The 17,432-nt window shown below is 49.5% G+C and overlaps 1 pseudogene; it reads left to right on the top strand.

The window, feature by feature from the left end:
* Positions 1 to 10,720: 10,720 nt before the first annotated feature.
* LOC144163803 (uncharacterized) lies at positions 10,721 to 14,480 on the top strand (annotated as a pseudogene).
* Positions 14,481 to 17,432: the final 2,952 nt, after the last annotated feature.

The following is a 17,432-nucleotide window of genomic DNA, read 5'->3' as shown; positions in this document are numbered from 1 at the left end:
TTGTGTACTTTATAAGCTAAAGTTTTTGACAACACCGATGGCACCCTGTGAAAAAAAACTGATGCATTTCCTCATAGCCGGGTTAGTCGACCGAAATGCTCTGACAACATATCAGGCCTCACCGCCCGAGCGCGAAATTGCGCTTCCATATTGTCCATACAATGCAGATAGCATTGTCCAATTTCTGCACGCACATTTCATTACAACTCATCAGAGTCAAATACCTATATCGGTCCTCTGGTCATTATCCGCCTTTCCTTTTGTGTACTTTATACCCCAAAGTTTTTGACAAGACCGATCACACCCTGTGAAAAAAACTAATGCATTTCCCCATAGCCGGGTTAGTCGACCGAAAAGATATTACAAGATATCATGCGTCACTGCCCGAGCGCGAAACCGCGCTTTCATTGTGTCAGTACGGTATCTGCATTGTCCAATTTCTGAACGCACATTTCATTATGACTCATTACTGTCCAACACCGGTATCGGTCATCTGGTCGTTATCATCCTTTCCTTTTGCATAGTTTCTAAGCGAAAGTTGTTGACAAGACCGATGGCGCCCTGTGATAAAAACTAATGCATTTGCCATAGCCGGTTTAGTCGACCGAAAATCTCTGATAGGATATCAGGCCTCACTGCCCGAGCGTGAAACCGCGCTTCCTTAGTGTCTGCATCTGCATTACACAAATTCTGAACGCACATTTCATTACGACTCATTAGTCTCCAACACCGGTATCGGTCATCTGGTCGTTCTCACCCTTTCCTTTTGCGTAGTTTATCCGCGAAAGTTTTGGACAAGACTGATGGCACCCTGTGAAAAACCTTATGCATTTCCCTTTAGACGGGTTCGTCGACCCGAAAGCTCTGACGAGATATCTGGCCTCATTGCCCGAGTGCGAAGCTCCGTTACATTCTGTCAATACGGTATCTGGATTGTCCAATTTCTGAACGAACATTTCATTAAGACTCATTAGTGTCCAATACCTATATTGGTCCTCTAGTCGTTATCTTCCTTTCCTGTTGCATAGTTTATAAGCTAAAGTTTTGTGACAAGATTGATGGCGCCCTGTGAAGACAAATAATGCATTTCCCATAGCCGGGTTAGTCGACCGAAAAGCTCTGACAAGATATCTGGCCTTGGAGCGCGAAGCCGGGCTTTCATTGTGTCAACATGGTATCAGCATTGTCGTATTTTTGAATGCACATTTCAGTACGACTCATTAGTGTCCAATACCCGTACCAGTCCTGTGGTCGTTACCGTCGCTTCTTTTTGCGTAGTTTTTAAGCGAAAGTTGTTTACAACACCGATGGCGCTCTGTGAAAAAATTTATTGCATTTCCCCATAGACGGGTTTGTCGTACCGAAAGGCTCTGACAAGATATCTGGCCTCACCACCTGAGCACGAAACCGTGCTTCCATTGTGTCAATACGGTATCTGCATTGTCGAATTTCTGAAAGCAGATTTCATTACGACTCATTAGAGTCCGATTCCCGTGTCGGTCCTCTGGTCATAATCATCCTTTCCTTTTCCCTATTTTATAAGCGAAAGTTGTTCGCAAGACCAATGGCGCCGTGTGGAAAAACTAATGCATTTCCCCTAAGACGGGTTAGTCGACCGAAAAACTCTGACAAAATATCTGGCCTCACGGCCCGAACGTGAAAACGGGCTTCCGTTGTGTCAATACGGTATCTCCATTGTCCAATTTCTGAACGCACATTTCATTACGACTCATTGGTGTCGAATACCCGTATCAGTCCTCTGCTCGTTATCATCCTTTCCTTTTGAAGTCGAGGGTTTTACGGAAACCCGTCTGTCCGGAAATATGTTGGAGTTGAAGCGGAGACACCGACGAAAAGCAACTTAAAAACTTTAAAACAACAACAAGACGTTTCGGCTTCTTTACTGAAGCCTTGTTCATAATGAGGCGAATAAAAGTTCATGCAGGCTTATTTTCGTGAGCACGTGACGTAGGCAGCGTCTGTACGACGGGGGAGAGATCCTTCATTTCGATTAAGTGTATGACGTGTCGTCTGTATTTCTAGAGACTCGAGATAGAGCCGCGATCCGAAGTTCCTTTCTTGGCCGATGATTGTCGAATGATCCCAATCAATCCCATGGCCCGTTGCACCCACATGCTCGGCAAGAGCATTCGACGCCACACGCTTGTTTTTTACATCGTTCTGGTGCTGCCGTAATCTCTGTTTGAAGTCACCCGATTCACCTATGTAAGCGAAATCGCAATCTGCGCAGGAAATCTTTTGGACTACGCCAGAAAAGGATTCTCTTGGAAGCCTGTCCTTACCGCCCACTTGCGCGTTCCCCCCGCACGGGGCACATTGAGCAATCTTGGTGACGGTACTGGCGATACCGCGGACCCCGAGCCACCAAACATAAGCTGGATCCAACCGTGGCGATGTGTTTATATGTGGAGGGTTAGAAACCACTAACGGTGGCCGTCGGAGCCCAGGTCAAGCTCCGGCGGATGGGCTCCCTGTCTGTTCAACAGGCAGGGAGCTCCGGGACCTCTTTGGCTACCAGGGTAATATCAAAGAAGAAAGTACCCCCGTCTCCCTGCTTTTATACTATGCTTTATGGTATTGTCTAAAACCCCCCGCAACCGTGATCGGTCCCTGAAAAGGGGCCGCACCGAAGTATCCTTTCCTCCGTTGCCGTCGTTAACCTATCCTGAACCGGACCATTTTTCTCGATTTTTTGTGATGGAATCCCTCAATCCAACCCACCCTCTTGCATCTCAGTCAGTCTTCTTGATCGCCAAGTATCTTGAAGCCATAGTAGGAAAATCGTATAAATGCAAAAAACAAAGGTCTGGTGAACTCTTAATTGAAATAAATGACAAGCAGCAGTCTGCAAAGCTTCTAGCTCAGACTAGACTGGCTGATCTTGACATCCGGGTCACACCCCATCGGAGCCTCAACAGCTCGCAGGGTGTGATATCCGAGACAGACCTCCTGAACGAAACCGATGCGGATCTCCTTGCCGGCTTGAAGGATCAGGGCGTCACTGCCGTGAGACGCATCACTATCCGTAGAGACGACAAGGAGATTCCCACCAAGCACATCATCTTGACCTTTGACCGCGCAGTTCTCCCACAACATATATATGCAGTTTTTATCCGGTGCTCAATACGTCCGTACATCCCGAACCAGCGGCGCTGTTTTAAGTGCCAGCGGTTCGGGCGCGGTACGAACTCTTGCCGTGGCCGAACGACGTGTGCGAAATGCGCGGCGCACGATCATCCTAGTGACCACTGCCAATCCGATACCCTCACTTGTGTAAACTGCGGGGGACCGCATGCAGCGTACTCCCGCAAGTGCGAAAAGTTCCAACTCGAGAAAAAGATAATCAACATCAAGGTCACCGAGAACATCACCTTCCCGGAGGCGAGAGAGAGGTTCGCCTCTTTCCCTCTGGGGAGGTACGCTCACGTGGCTCGCCGGGGGGCGGAGCGGCGTCTGGTGTCCACAGGGACCCAGTTCAGCGAGTCTGACCTGGTCCCGCACCCTCCCCCCGCTGGGTTGCCTCACGCAGCCCAACCCGGCACCACGCCGCTTGCTGAGGCAGCAGCGGTTGTGGTGCAAACCACTCCTGTCGGGACCGGTGCTGCTCCCACCTCTGTCTCCCCGTCCTCCAGTCCCTTGGAGGGTACCGAGGTGATGGACACCACGGGCCCCGCACCGGCTCCCACCGTCACCGCACCGCCCGTGCCACCTCTGGTGCCCCGGACGCCATCGGCGGTGGCGGCTCAAACGAAGGGCTCCCGAGGGGGGGGGGCCAAGTCCGGGGGGCCCGGTCCTGTCGGGCACCCCTCGGACATCCGACGACGAGATGGATGTCGGGCCGTTCCTGCCTGCAACGCAGCGCAAGGAGCGGCCACCGACTTCCAAGCCTACAGACAGGCCTAAAAAGCCTAATCCCAGAGTAACAGCCCCGAAAGACGACACATGAACATATACACACACTCCATTCATTCTTAAACGTAAATAATGGCAACAGAAAACATTATTCAATGCAACTGCAGAGGCCTCCTCAAAAATCTTGATGATGTGTATGATATCCTGCATGCCAATCAGCCAAGTCTCATGTGTCTCCAAGAGACTCACCTCAATTCCAAACAGACAAATTTCTTAAATAGGTACATGGTATTCAGAAAGGACAGGGTTTGCTGCACACACTCTTCAGGAGGTGTGGCAATTGTCGCCCGGAAATCCTTAGCCAGCCACCCTGTCACGCTGAACACTGTCCTCGAGGCTGTAGCAATCCGTACGATAATATTTAATAGGTTGGTAACGGTATGCTCCATCTACATTCCTCCTGATCATGCACTTTCGAGCTCTAATTTCGAGGCGCTGGTCGACCAGCTGCCCGAACCATACATACTAACAGGCGACCTTAATGCGCACAACTCTCTTTGGGGCTCCTCCAGAACGGATGCCCGAGGTCGCCTGATAGAGAAGTTTCTTACATCCTCTGGAGCATGCCTCTTCAACAAAAAACAGCCTACATATTATAACTTAGGACACAATACATACTCTCATCTTGACTTGGCGATTGGTTCCGCAGTTCTCTTTCCTTGTCTTGAGTGGGGTGTGGGCACAGACCCATATGGTAGTGACCATTTCCCCACTTCATTAACGTATATAGGTATAGGCCCGAGCAGTCCATCTTCCCATAAAAGGTTTAATGAATCACAAGCAAACTGGAGCACATTCACTCAAACATCTCAACTACACCACACATCCATAAAACACCTACACGTGGAGGAAGCCGCCCAACTCGTCACGGCGCACATCCCCGACGCCGCCGAAAAGTCTATTCCCCAGGCCTCCAGCGGGTCCCGCAGCCCAAGGAGGCCCTGGTGGAACGAGGACTGCAGGCGGGCGCGAGAGGCCCAGAACAAGGCATGGGGTGTCCTTCGCCGGTACCCCACGTCAGATAACCTCATTTCTTTTAAACGGGCTAAGGCTTTTGGGAGGCGAGTGCGCCGTGAGGCGAAAAGGGAGAGTTGGCGCACCTTCCTCACTTCCATCAATTCGTACACAGACACACACAAAGTCTGGACACGTATACGAAAACTAAAAGGACAACAGACACACAGCCTGCCCCTGGTTAGTACAACAGGGGACACACTGGAAGACCAGGCTAACACACTCGCACAACACTTCCAACACGTGTCCAGCTCAGCACACTACACTAATACTTTCATGCAACACAAAACATCTTCAGAAAAGAAGCCCTTACGAGACAAGAACAAGTCGAATTCTGGTTACAACTCTGAATTCACACTTCATGAGCTGAAGGTTGCTCTTGCCACTTGTAAGCCTTCAGCTCCAGGGGCAGACAGCATTACATACACCATGATACAACACCTACACCCCGACACTCTTGAGACACTCCTACACCTCTACAACAGAATATGGCTTTCGGGGCAGCTTCCAAGATCTTGGAAGGAGGCCATAGTTGTGGGCTTTCTGAAGGAGGGGAAGGACCCTTCCTCTCCCGCAAGTTATCGTCCCATCGCCCTGACAAGCTGCCTGTGTAAGCTCCTCGAGAAGATGATAAACCGTAGGCTCGTGTACTTTCTGGAGTACAACGGTCTTCTCGAGGACTGCCAGGCAGGCTTCAGGGTGGGGCGATGTACCAATGATCAACTTGTTGCACTGGAATCCTACATAAAAGATGCATTTGTCCATAACCAGTTCTGCCTTACAGTATTTTTCGATATTGAAAAAGCTTATGATACAGCCTGGCGCTGTGGCATCCTCAGGGACCTTAAGTCATTTGGTGTCTCCGGCAACATGTTGAACACTCTTTGTAGTTATTTGGCTGAACGAACCTTTCGAGTGAGTGTTGGCAGTGCACTTTCCAATGTATATTTGCAGGAAAATGGTGTGCCGCAAGGTGGAGTTCTAAGCTGCACGTTGTTTATAGTTAAGATGAACTCCCTCCGAAAGGCATTGCCGCCGACCATTTCCTGTTCTATCTATGTGGACGATGTGCAAATATCTTTTAAATCCTGTAACCTGTCAATATGCGAACGTCAAGTACAGCTCGGTGTTAAGAAACTTGCTGGCTGGGCGGACCTTAACGGGTTTAAACGAAACCCGGCCAAAAGTACTTGTGTTGTGTTTTCCCGCAAGCGCGGTATTAACGCGGACCCTGAGATTACACTTAACCGTGCACCTATTTCTGTTAAAAGGGAGCACAAGTTTTTAGGTGTCATATTTGATAACAAGCTCACGTTCATACCTCATGTCAAAGCACTTAAACATAAATGCCTCAAAACACTAAACATTCTCAAGGTCCTCTCCCACCAATCTTATGGGGCAGACAAAGAACTACTTCTCCGGGTCTTTACCGCCTTAGTCGGGTCTCGATTAGACTACGGCAGTGTCGTGTATGGGTCGGCATCGAAAACAACCCTAAAAAGTCTTGATCCAGTACTCCATTTGGGTCTGCGCCTTGCGTCGGGTGCCTTCCACACTAGCCCGACCCAGAGTCTATATGTTGAATGTAATAAGTGGTGCCTTGAGTACCAACGAACGTATGTTGACTTTCTCTACGCTTTTAAAATTTCATCTTTGAATAACCATTCTTTTAAACCTGTTTTTAATGATACATCCACATCGCCACTGTTTGTAAATCGCCCGTCTGTTCCTTTGCCGTTCTCACTTAGAGTGAGACAGGAAGCTCCAAATTTCGACGTCTCCTTTTTAGACATTCACACATCTTCTTTTACTGACGTGTTACCACCCTGGCAGCTTCAACCTGTGTGTTGTGACTTGTCCTTCGTGAAAATTGATAAAAGCAGGGTACCACAAACTGCTATTTTGCAGCACTTCTTGTCCGTGCAGTCTAAGTATGAATGTGCAGAGTTTTACAGTGACGCATCAAAAACTGCCCTTACTGTGTCGTGTGCGGCGCACGGACCCGATTTTAGAGTCTCTAAGACCCTGAACGCGAAGACCAGCATTTTTACGGCGGAAGCCCATGGAGTTTTGCTTGTTTTAAATCACATAGTGCAACATGAAATACCCAAGTCTATCATTTTCACAGATTCACTGAGTGTTGTACATGCATTGTCATCCAACAAGTCTTCTAAAAACAATGTTCTTAATGTAGTGTATAAAACCATTATGTCAGCATATGCATTAAATCTCGACATGATCATGTGTTGGGTTCCAGGCCACTCTGGGATTGCGGGAAATGAGACCGCTGATCAGATGGCCGCTGCTGCTGCACATACAAATACACCGGACATAGCAGCAGTACCCCACACTGACCTCAAGCCACACATCAGACAACACCTTCGCGAAACATGGCAAGCACTCTGGAATCAACAGACAGACAACAAACTACACATAATAAAGCCACTCTTGGGACCATACACGACTGACGCACACAACAGACACACTGAAGTTGCCCTTGCTAGGTTACGGATAGGCCACACTCATACAACACACTCCCACCTGCTCACAGGATCTCCAAGATCTCTGTGCAGCAGGTGTGGAGAGGCCCTAACCATGATCCACATCCTTATACAATGTAAGGCACTCGACATTACACGACGCAAACACTTCCACAACTACACACGCGACATATTCCACCACACCCGTCATACTTCTTAGGAGATGAAGCCATGTTTTCAATCAAACGCGTTTTCGGGTTTCTTACCGACGTAAAATTTTTACATCTCATTTCTTATCATGCATGTTGACAACCTGGCCCTTTACACCAGTCATCTTCATTACGTTGTGTTTTACTTTGTTTATTTTTACTGAATTGTTCTACTTTTACTTCCATGCCACTTTCATGTAATCACTATTGTTTGGCGCTCTTTGCCCTTAGTCGGCCTTGCGCCATTAAACTCCAAACATCATCATCATCACTTGCGCGTTCCGCCGCTTACACGCAGGCACGTGTGCCACCTCAACGTCATAACTACGCAGCACGTCATCAACCTTCGCCCGGCGAATAGCCAACCTGTTATCACCGAAATTCGCCGTTATGTTTCCCTCACAACCCGCGTTGCCGCATTTCATGAACATCTGGACTTCAACCTAACCTGCCAAGCTCGGGGACTCATTCCGCGTTTTTTGCACCTAAACAGGCCTGTACCTTCCAAGTTTGGTTAGAGCGTCATCGCAAAGGCAGAGAGAATGTTGCTACAGGCCAGATAAATGGACTGCCGTGACGCCATTAGAAAGCTAGAAAACGAAGCGTTTTTTGTACGACGCCGCCTGGAGAACCACTGTCCGGACCATTTTGCAAGCATCCAGCTACACGCCAACATTCAAGCCAATGTACACGCTCGCCGGTCACAGTCCGTGCATAGTGTCAAGCTTTGCAGACTTTAAAAAAAGCCAGGCCGTACCGTCAGCCAAACAAGACAACGGTGTACAACCTTGCCACGCTCAAAGTCGACTCTGCCGAGGCCTCCGTCCTGGAACTTGGGCGGAACTTCAATGTCGCTCCTGACCCTGACGTAAGAAAGGTTGTGTGTGCGGTTAACCAAGTTGATCCGTCCCGCCGTGACGAGGCGCGCTCCCGCGCTATTGGCGTACTTTCTGGGCTGCACCGCGGAAGTTCGTCGCGCCCCTTTCTGCGGATGAACGGAAGGCTGTGAAGCGACTCCAGGCGAACACCGAAATCGTGATTCGTCCGGCTGACAAGGGGAATTTGATGGTAATAATTGACACGTCTGTCTACAAAAGCAAGGTACTGGCTCTGCTGGATGACCAGGACACGTACGTCCGACTCACTCGGGACCCGACCTTGAAAGTACAGATGGACTTACAGACACTCCTGGCGGATGTGTTTCGCTTCGTTCCTCCCGAGCGCAAGCCTCTATAATATTCGCTTCTAAGCCATAATGGCGCCGCACCTGCACTGTACAGCCTACCGAAGGTTCACAAGCCTAATGTCCCCCTGCGTCCAATCGTAGACTACACCCGGTCCCCTCTCTACAATTTGTCCTGATACCTGCACAAAATTCTGTCTTCACTCGTCGGGAAGGGCTCCACGCATGTAAGCAACTGCTGCAATTTCATTGAAAAAGTTTGTGACGTGGCAATAGACGACGACGAAGTGATGGTCTCTTTCGATGTGGTGTCGCTATTCACCTCGATTCCGAGTGATATGGCTGTGGAAGCATGCACTACTGTGCTAGAATCCGACCGGACTTTGCCAAACAGGTCGCCGATTGATTTCCTGACCTCAAGAGGCTCCTCTGCTTTTGCCTTGCGAACACATACTTCTGCTTCGATAAGGTCTTCTACAGGCAAGTCCACGGTACCGCAATGGGTGCCTCCGTCTCTGTTACTGCTGCCACTCTTACGATGGAATGGCTGGAAATTCGCTCACTCGCTTCCTTCAGTCCACACCCATCAATTTTTCTGCGCTATGTGGACGAGTGTTTCTGTGTGGTTCGACGCAGCGCCTTGGCTTCGTTCACTGTGCATCTGAACAGTCAAGAAAAGGCCATCTAATTCACAGTAGAGACTGAGGTCGACCAAAGACTCCCATTTTTGGACGTGCTTGTCAGCCGATGCGATGGAACAGTCTCTTTTAATGTGCACAGAAAGGATACGCACACTGGCCGATACCTAAAGTTTCGTTCCGTTCACCCTGACGCTCACAAAAGGTCTGTTGCTGCCTCGCTCTTCGGCCGTGCGAACCACTTTTGTACGAAAGCACAAGACCGTTTCACCGACCTCGACAGGGTACGAAACGATCTCGGCAAGCGGCTATCCCCGGGCGTTCTTGAATGGGGTCCAATCCTGCCGGACCGGCTGCTCCCCGACGAAGAAAGCGTGCTGCCATTCCCTACGTCCCTGGTGTAAGCGAAGCCTTGTCCCGCGTGCTGCGTAGTTATGACGTTGAGGTGGCACACGTGCCTGCGTGTAAGCTGCGGAACGCACTCGTGGGCGGTAAGGGCAGGCTTCCAAGTGAATCGTTTCCTGGCGTAGCCTACAAGATTTCCTGCGCAGATTGCAATTTTGCTTACACAGGTGAATCGGGTAACTTCAAACAGAGATTACGGCAGCACCAGAACGATGCAAAAAATAAGCGTGTGGCGTCGAATGCTCTTGCCGAGCATGTGGGTGCAACTGGCCATGGGATTGATTTGGATAATTCAACAATCATCGGCCAAGAAAGAAACTTCGGATCGCAGTTCTATCTCTAGTCTCTAGAAATACAGACGACACGTCATACACTTAAACGAAATGAAGGATTCCTCCCCCCGTCGTACACACGCTGCCTACGTCACGTGCTCAAGAAAAATAAGCGTGCATGAACTTTCATTCGCCTCATTCTGAACAAGGCTTCAGTAACGAAGCCGAAACGTCTTCTTGTTGTTTTAAAGTTTTTAAGTTTCTTTTGATCGGTGTCTCCGCTTCTACTATATCCTTTCCTTTTGCGTAGTTTATAAACGAAAGTTGTTCACAAGATCGATGGCGCGCTGTGATGAAAACTAATGCATTTCCCCTAAGACGGGTTAGTCGACCGAAAAGCTCTGAAAAATATCTGGCCTGATGGCCCGAGCGTGAAACCAGGCTTCCGTTGTTTCAATACGGTATCTGTATGGTACAATGTCTGAACGCACATTTCATTACGACTCATTAGTTTCAAATGTGGGCTCGGTTCCGAGGTGGGCTCGGAGCCTGTGCCACGACACGGTCTAACCCACTTCTGTTCGTCATGCAGGATTTCGTTTGCGCTATCTTCTGCGTGCTGGTCCCCGTTCTTCTGGGCCCAGTATCAGCCATCCACGTGAACAACCCTTTCCCGGCAAGCCTTGTCACCGTGGACGACCAGCGCCTCCTCCCAGCGTTGGCCACCACAGTTTGTACGGCGCTGGAACCTGCAAACTGGGCGCTCGAAAGGGCAATCAAAGCCACACCGTCATCGACTTCATCAGGCGCACCGTGTATAAATCGTCCCCGCCTGCCCGGCGCGCTCTGTGGGCTCGGTGGCTGTGCCACGACACCGTCTAACCCACTTCTGTTCGTCATGCAGGATTTCGTTTGCGCTATCTCCTACGTGCTGGTCCCCGTTCTTCTGGGCCCAGTTTCAGCCATCCACGTGAACAACCCTTTCCCAGCAAGCCTTGTCACCGTGGGCGACCAGCGGATCTTCCCAGCGTTGGCCACCACAGTTTGTACGGCGCTGGAACCTGCAAACTGGGAGCCCGAAAGGGCAATGAATGCCACACCGTCATCGACTTCATCAGGCGCACTGTGTATAAGTCGTCCCCGCCTGCCCGACGCGCTCTGTGGGCTCGGTGTCTGTGCCACGACACGGTCTAACCCACTTTTGTTCGTCATGGAGGTCAGTAACCAGTATTGCCTTTTCGCTAAAAAATCAAGCAATCGATGCCTTATTCAGCTACCGAGCCCCCAGTGCTGTGTTTGTATCGTGTCTGATTGTATGGCCACTGTTTTAAAGCAAAGCTTTTTACCTCTACCCCCCAAGGGTTCTTTCGCGACCGTTGGTGTCACCAGAAAACTCCAGCCACCAAAAAAAAGAATTTACTGGCACCGCCGGGAATCGAACCTGGAACTAATACACTAACAAAGCGATAGCCCGTTGTCTTACCGACTTAGCAACGAGCACACGCGAAGACGGGAAGACAGGTGGTGTACTCACCAAGCACATCTACGGGTTTACCCCCTGCGTTCACGCTAAATGCCACGTGGAAGCGTCACGTGACCACTCGCGTACGTCTAGCGGCCCTGTGCGCACCTTGCTCATGTGCTAAGAGTTACAAAAATTAAAAGAAGCTCACACGAATGCTTGAAATCTCAATTCTAGTACGCCATTGTGCTAAAGCCTGTGACCTCCAGTGTTCACGTAAAAAATTACAGCTCCTTGTCGTCCCCCCTCACGCCAAATCAAGGAATACATTCAAATACTCCTTGATCGCCAGGCCATCACTCCAAGCCCCAGCATCAAGATCCTGGGCCTACATCTCGAGGCTAACACCAAGAGTGACGTCTTCTTGCAGCGCCTCAAAAACAGCATTAATCAAATCATACACATAATCAGGCGAGTTGCCGCCAAGAAGCGAGGCCTAAAGGAATCTGGTACCTTTCGATTAATCGGAGCTTCTGTCCTCTCGAGAGTTACTTACGTCAACCCCCTGTCTTCTTCTCGACAAGGAAGACATAGAGATGCTTTATATAATGATTAGAAAGGCGGTCCAGCAGGCAATTGGCCTTGCCATGAGTGCGTCCACACAGAGGCTGCTTAGCACGCGGGCTCCTCAACACGGTGGAAGAGTTGATAGAAGGCCATATTTCTAACCAGAAGGTCCGACTCAGAACTGCGGTGGGTGACCGCATGCTTCCCCAGATTGGCTGGGAGCCCGGAATGTCACTCCGCTTGACGTACTCCCAGACTCTTGGCGACTAAAACTAAAGATGCTCTCTTTGCTTGGAAATATGAACCCTCACATGACGAGGGTCACCGAAAAGCACCGACTCAAGCGCTAAACACCACCATCGGTGGGGAGCATGCAGTTATCTACCCAGACGCCTCCAAATATCGAGGGCAGCAATTCACCATCATCGTAGCTACCTCCAGAACCAACCTCCTTTTGTGTACCTCGCTTAGGAACCAAGAAATGGCGGCAGCAGAAGAGGCAGCCATCACCTCGGCTCTCACTCAACCAGGGGTTCGGAGGGTAGTCACCGATTGCCAGCAAGCCTACTGGAATTACCAGTCGGGTTGGGTGTCCTGACCTGCACGGCGCGTGCTGAAAAACCACTCCCCAAACGGTTCCATTCAGCTTATCTGGACACCCCATCACGGTTCAATGGAGGGCAACAAATACGCCCACCCAACAAGCCTGCGCTTTTACCTCCCGTGCTATGGAGCTGCACGAGGACAGTCACCCGCTTGTCACGTTCAGGGAGATAACCCAGCATTATCACCTTCTGAGACAGACCATACCTTCGCCTTACCCTGACCTTTCCAGATAACAACCAAATTCCCTACGGCTCATACAATGCGGGCTCCTTCCCACAGCCTACGTGTCTTCACTTAATGCATCCGAATCGCTACGACACTGAATGTAAATTTTGCACAGAAGTAGGAACACCCTGCCGCGTAATCAGGGTGTCCGACTTTAGCCCTGAGCACCCTCCTCTCTTTCCGTCAACTACCCAACTACAGAATGGGAGATGATGCTGTCCAGGCCCTTTCTACCTACCCAGATTCAGCGGGTGGACAGAACACAGGCCGCGCGGACTGCATATGGGCCCCACAAAAGAAGGAATCACTCCCCAGGGCTGCACTCTGAGGCGTTCAGAAATCTAAACAGGAGTATTTCTTCTTCCTCCTCTTCCTTCTTCTCTCCGCAAATCTCGTCGCCTCCGTCTGCGGCGCAGAGACGGAGAAGTCAGTTCGTCTAGCACCGGGTCGGAGCTTACTTAAATTTTCTAAAGAAAGTTTCCATTCTTGTGCTACACCAATACAACTCAACCAAACACCGTTCATGCATCATGCATTGATTTAACCTTACCAGAATATCTCCTTGAAGTAATGAATGGTGTGGTTAGGTGCATTTGGCTTCTATCTGGTTTAACTATTTGTAGAGCGATGTGAGTGAATATGAGTTACGTCGTATGGGTAATCGTTATGGCTGCCGTTTACAGCTTCGGTTTCGGACCTCATTCACGGGGTGGATTGGCGCGATTTTTTTCTCTGCTGCTGATGTTATCTGGTGACATCGAAACTAACCCTGGACCCCCCACCCTAGAAGATATTCTAAGTGAACTTAAAAGCTTGTCTTCTGGTCAATTCCAGCCTATTGGTGACATGCAGAGCCTAAAATGCCAGCTCTCTAATACAGATAAAGCAATCTCCGTGCTAGGCAAAAGAATCGACCACTTAGAATCGCACTACCATCAGGTTCAAACACTACAAACGTAATTAGACACCATTACCACGATCACCTCCCAGACTGCTAGCCAGGTCTCGGTCTTGGAGGCTCGACTGGACGACGCTGAGAACCGTTCCCGACGGAACAACTTGCTGTTTTACGGGATTGCGGACGACACGCCATCCGAGACCTACGTACAGTCTGAGCAGCTAATTACTGTGTTCTGCAGGGACCACTACAAAATATCTATTGAATCAAAGGAAATTGAGCGTGCCCACTGTCTTGGTCGCCACTCTCCAGACCGATGTCGGCCCATAATAGTGAAATTCACCTCTTTCAAAACCAAGGAAACTGTCCTTGGTAATGGTCCTCAACTTAAAGATACGAATTTTAGTATTGGGGAAGATTTCTCGCCGCAAGTCCGGAACGCACGGAAGCACCTTCTTGCCTTTGTAAAGAAAATCGCGTCCTTTCCTTCTACGGTACAAAACATTGTTTATGGGCTCTAAACGCTAAGTTTTCGACGATACAACCGGAACTGTCGAAGAAAAAAAATCCCGCCAATCCACCCCGTGAATGTGGTTAGAAAGCAAAGCTATAAACGGCACCCATAACGATTACCCATTCGACGTAACTCATATTCACTCACATCGCTCTACAAATAGTAAAACCTGAGAGAAGCCAAATGCACATAACCACACCTTTCATTACTTCAAGGAGATATTCTTGGTAAGGTTAAATCAATGCATGATGCATGAACGGTGTTTGGTTGAGTTGTGTTGGTGTAGCACAATAGTGGAAACTTTTTTTAGAAAATTTAAGTAAGCTCCGACCCTGTGCTAGACGATCTGACTTCTCCGTCTCTGCGCCGCAGACGGAGGCGACGAGATTTGCGGAGAGAAGAAGGAAGAGGAGTAAGAAGAAATACTCCTGTTTAGATTTCTGAACGCCTCAGAGTGCAGCCCTGGGGAGTGATTCCTTCTTTTGTGGGGCTCATATGCAGTCCGCGCGGCCTGTGTTCTGTCCACCAGCTGAATCTGGGTAGGTAGATAGGGCCTGGAAAGCATCATCTCCCATTGGGTAGTTGGGTAGTTGACGGAAAGAGAGGGGGGTGCTCAGGGCTAAAGTCGCACACCCCGATTACGGGGCAGAGTGTTCCTACTTCTGAGTAAAATTCACATTCAGTGTCGTAGCGATTTGGATGCATTAAGTGAAGCCACGTAGGCTGTGGGAAGGAGACCGAATTGTATGAGCCGTAGGGAAGTTTGTTGTTCTCTGGAAAGGTCAGGGTAAGGCGAAGGTACGGTCTGTCGCAGAAGGCGATAATGCTGGGTAATCTCTCTGAACGTGACAAGCGGGTGACTGTCCTCGTGCAGCTCCATAGCACTGGAGGTAAAAGCGCAGGCTAGTTGGGAGGGCGTATTTGTTGCCCTCCATTGAACCGTGAGGGGGTGTCCAGATGAGCTGAATGGAACCGTTTGGGGACTGGTTTTTTAGCACGCGCAGTGCAGGTCAGGACACCCAACCCGACTGGTAATTCCAGTAGGCTTGCTGACAATCAGTGACTACCCTCCGAACCCCTGGTTGAGTGAGAGCCAAGGTGATGGCTGCCTCTTTTGCGGCCGTCATTTGTTGGGTCCTAAGCGAGGTACCCGCAAGGAGGTTGGTTCTGGAGGTAGCCACGATGATGGTGTATTGCTGCACTCGATATTTGGAGGCGTCTGGATAGATAACTGCATGATCCCACCCGAGGGTGGTGTTTAGCGCTTGGGCCTGTGCTTTTCGGTGACCCTCGTCATGTGAGGGTTCATATTTTCAAGCAAAGACAGCATCTTTAATTTTAGTCGCCAAGAGTCTGGTAAAGCATGCGGTCAGCCACCGCAGTTCTGAGTCGGACCTTCTGGTTAGAAAGATGGCCTTCTATCAACTTTTCCACCGTGTTGAGGAGCTCGCGTGCTAAGCAGCCTCTGTGTGGATGCACTCATGGGAAGGCCAATTGCCTGCTGGACCGCCTTTCTAATCATTATATAAAGCATCTCTATGTCTTCTTTGTCGAGTAACTTTCGAGAGGACAGAAGCTCCAATTAATCGAAAGGTACCAGATTCCTTGAGGCCTCGCTTCTTGGCGGCAGCGCACCTGATTATGTGTATGATTTGATTAATGCTGTTTTTGAGGCGCTGCAAGAAGACGTCACTCTTGGTGTTAGCCTCGAGATGTAGGCCCAGGGTCTAGATGCTGGGGCTTGGAGTGATGGCCTGGCGATCAAGGAGTATTTGAATGTATTCCTTGATTTGGCGTGAGGGCGGACGACAAGGAGCTGTGATTTTTTACGTGTACACTGGAGGTCACAGGCTTTAGCACATTGGCGTACTAGAAGTGAGATTTCATGCATTGGTGTGAGCTTTTTTTAATTTTGTAACTCTTAGCACATGAGCAAGGTGCGCACAGGGCCGCTAGACTGGCGTGAGTGGTCACGTGACGCTTCCACGTGGCATTCAGCGTGAACGCAGAGGGTAAACCCGTAGATGTGCTCGGTGAGTACACCACCTGTCTTCCCGTCTTCGTGTGTGCTCGTACCTAAATCGGTAAGACCACGGGCTCTCGCTTTGTTAGTCTATTAGTTCCAGGTTCGATTCCCGGCGGTGCCAGTAAATTCTTTTATTTTTTCGCTGGAGGTTTCTGGTGACACCAACGGTCGCGAAAGAACCCTTTGGGGGTAGAGGTAAAAAGCTTTGCTTTAAAATCGCAGCAACCCCCTTCCCACCCCAGGTCGTTAAATGGTTCTCTTCTTGGTCACAAAGCTAATCTCTGCTTTTCGGTTATATTCACTAACATTCGCAGTTTTCTTTCTAAACGCGACCACGTGTCGAACCTTGTATCTTCATCCAGTAGCAGTTTACTTATACTAACCGAAACGTGGTTGACTGCGGACGTCACCGACGGCGAAGTTTTGGCAGACTTGCCCAACTTTAATCTCTTTAGAAAGGATCATTCCGGCACACGTGGCGGGGGCGTTCTCATTGCTGTAAACAAACAAATCTCATGCTCGGCCATCAAAATAGCCTCTGACCTCGAAATCCTATGGTTGCTTTGTCGTTCCGCACCACAGTGGGTGCTTTTAGGTGTTTGTTACAGGCCCCATAAAAGTAGTCCAGATTTCTCTCGCGAACTTAGCAGTATTTTAACCAAACTTTCGAACAAATACCGAAATGCTCGCGTCTTTCTCTTTGGGGACTTTAACTTCCCGAACGTCGATTGGACATACCTAACTTCGTCAGCACCCAACGCAAAAGAAGCTAACGAATTTCTTGACGTCTGCCTAAACTTTAATCTTACTCAGCTGGTATCCCAACCTACACGAGTCACTTCCGATACCGCCAATATTCTTGACTTAACCTTAACAACGGATCCTGGCAGCCTGTCTTCTATAACATATCTAAATGAAACAAATGATCACAAAGTCATTCACGCTAATTTTAACTTTGTTTCTGAAATACGTCAAGCTTGCAGGAAAGCAATTCGACTAT

This window comes from Haemaphysalis longicornis, unplaced genomic scaffold (assembly GCF_048455015.1).
Source record: "Haemaphysalis longicornis isolate Haplotype H1 unplaced genomic scaffold, Haemaphysalis longicornis Haplotype H1 scaffold_13, whole genome shotgun sequence".
Taxonomy (NCBI): domain Eukaryota; kingdom Metazoa; phylum Arthropoda; class Arachnida; order Ixodida; family Ixodidae; genus Haemaphysalis; species Haemaphysalis longicornis.
Note: the sequence above shows the minus strand (reverse complement) of the source record. Positions and strands in the feature narration are given on the sequence as shown.